General features: G+C 42.8%; 1 long non-coding RNA gene across 1 annotated transcript in view; it reads right to left on the reverse strand.

The window, feature by feature from the left end:
* LOC116703011 (uncharacterized) overlaps nucleotides 1-1,943 on the reverse strand; it is a 29,173-nt gene extending 27,230 nt beyond the window's left edge. Inside the window, exon 1 of the long non-coding RNA XR_004335312.1 lies at nucleotides 1,884-1,943. This is a non-coding gene — a long non-coding RNA (uncharacterized LOC116703011). The remainder of the gene's footprint in view (nucleotides 1-1,883) is intronic.
* Between the last annotated feature and the right edge of the window lie 409 nt (nucleotides 1,944-2,352).

A 2,352-nucleotide genomic window follows, 5' to 3' on the forward strand; every position in this document is an offset into this window, starting at 1 on the left:
CCCGTGCGTAATGCTGCATGATGGCACTGCTGGCACTGCAGGAGGACTAACCCTCAATGGAAGAATCAGGAGAGGAAGCAGCTTCAGGGACCATGATTTTGATTCCCTAAAGATGCACTCTTGGATCTATGGAGTGGATTGGGTCCAGTAGAGAGGGCCACCCCGGTCCAAATACCCGTCCTCGCCACTCTGGGGCCAACCGGCTGTTTCCAGCTAATGTTTCATATAAATATCATAATCTTCAACATTACCACTATGGCTATAATATAGTTCAGGTTAATCTTATCATATACCTGTAGGTGTGGTAGATATCCAAGCTGTCCCCGAGCGCCGTAATGCATGTAGTCAGGTTTACACTGTGTGAGAATAGGCTGAAATTATAATTAAATTAATTTATTTTTTTGCTTTTTCTCCGCCAGTTGTCATGATTCGGCGTATGAACAACAGCCAGGGTCACTTAAATACTTATCAGCATTCCCAAGGTGCTTTGCAACGACTATTTTCATTCATTCATTTTCATGTATTATACAGGAAAGTTCAAAGTAACAGTAGTTCAAAGTAGTCAGGCCCACTCTGTCAAGTAGTCAAAGTTCAAAGTAGTCTGGCCCATAGCACATTACAATATAAAACGGGCCGGACTCAGTTTAAAAACTGGATTCCAGCAGGTTCCTGGTCTGCAGAAACATAAAACATTGAACGTGGTTACAGCACGTCGGGACGGAAACATCTGTACAGGACATCAGGTTAACAACGTGGTTAAAAACGGTGTACAGGGCGGGATAAGAGGCGGATTCACGTACACGCACACGCACCGGTAATCTGGGATTAACAAAGGGAACATTGCTCACAGGTGTGCATACACGTGGTTTTATATATCATATATTTATCTAAATTTCTTTTGGCGTACGCCATTTTGGGCGTACGTACACTTTAAGTGAGGATCCTACGCCCAGTTTTAGAAATGAGACCCCAGCTCATTCTCTGCAACCAGGGAGGCATGAAAGCACAGCTGAACCAACAAGCCAGCAAGCAGCCCCCCCCATTCCTCCTGTAAATTACGCCAATGCACAGCACAGATGATTGATGCGGAAATACTGACCAATCAAAGGCTGGGCTTTCAGAGGCTCTATCAAAGTGACTCAGACGGAGGGGACAATACAAGAAAAAGATGTGTTTTCTGAACATTAGAGCATCCAAATATAAAATTAGAAACACAAAATACGAGTATGAACCTGAAAATGAGCCAAATATGGCCGCTTTAATTCCACATTACAGACTGAACAAGGTTGTTGAAGCGGCACGGGAAAAAAAAAAAAAAAGATTCAGGTGCTTATTGGGATTATTTTAGCCCGGTGAAATTAAGCAGCTCTTCCACAGATTCCCTCTCGTCGTTCCACTAAGCTTCGGTTGTACTTTCCGCTTCTTCTGCAGCAGAAAGGGAAGCGCTCAGTGGTCCTTCTACCCTGGCTCTTCTCCCAGAACACTGCTGCGACCGATTCAATTCAGAAGCCAAAAAAAAAAAAAATCAAAAGATGGCTTTCTGCAGCTCTGCTGCAATGTAAGATCCTCAAGTAAAAGCTATTTTTGATGCTTTAGAAAGTAAAAGTGAGAAGTGCATAGTCAGGTGACTTGGTTAAAGTGTCGACCCCCCACCCCCCTCCTCCAACATCTGACTTTGGTGTGGTGCATTCGCACAGGATAAGTGAAGCTCTCTGTCACTTGAATTTACTAACATATCTGTATCTATCTGACATATCTGGACATGTCGACTCGCACGGGACTAATATAATAATCACATGACCTCGGTACAGCAGGTCATTTGCGATGACATTTTTTATCTCACAAATTACAGAAACGGCCAATTTGCACGGCATTGAGATCACATTATTACAAATGACTAGAAGTCACCAGGTAATACTAGTCCTGTGCGAATAGGGCTTTAGGAGAGATAGTAATACTATTCCAAGTCCTGTAGTAATGGACGGAGTCTTAAAGCTACAGAACATTTACACAAAATCCAGAAGCCAGGAATCAAGGCCCCACACAGCAATATATCTGCTTGCTTGAGGTTGCCATGGTTGTACATTGGCAAAGTTAAGAGGTGAGAGCTGCTGCCTTCAAGGAGCAACTTCTTACCTTAATATGGGTTCAGTTACAAATTCACAATTTGGAGTTCCCTGCTGCTATAATTCATATTTGTAACCAGTTCAACACTTTACAGCATAGAGTCAGAATCAGAAAGGAATGTATTGCCACAGTTGGAACCCTATATGTAATAGCAGCCATGAAGTACAGAAAATAAATTGTCTATGACCCACTATGTAAGTAAGAACCCTCCTAGTTGTCTAGTTT

The sequence above is a fragment of the Etheostoma spectabile genome, chromosome 15 (assembly GCF_008692095.1).
Source record: "Etheostoma spectabile isolate EspeVRDwgs_2016 chromosome 15, UIUC_Espe_1.0, whole genome shotgun sequence".
In the NCBI taxonomy this organism is placed as follows: Eukaryota; Metazoa; Chordata; class Actinopteri; order Perciformes; family Percidae; genus Etheostoma; species Etheostoma spectabile.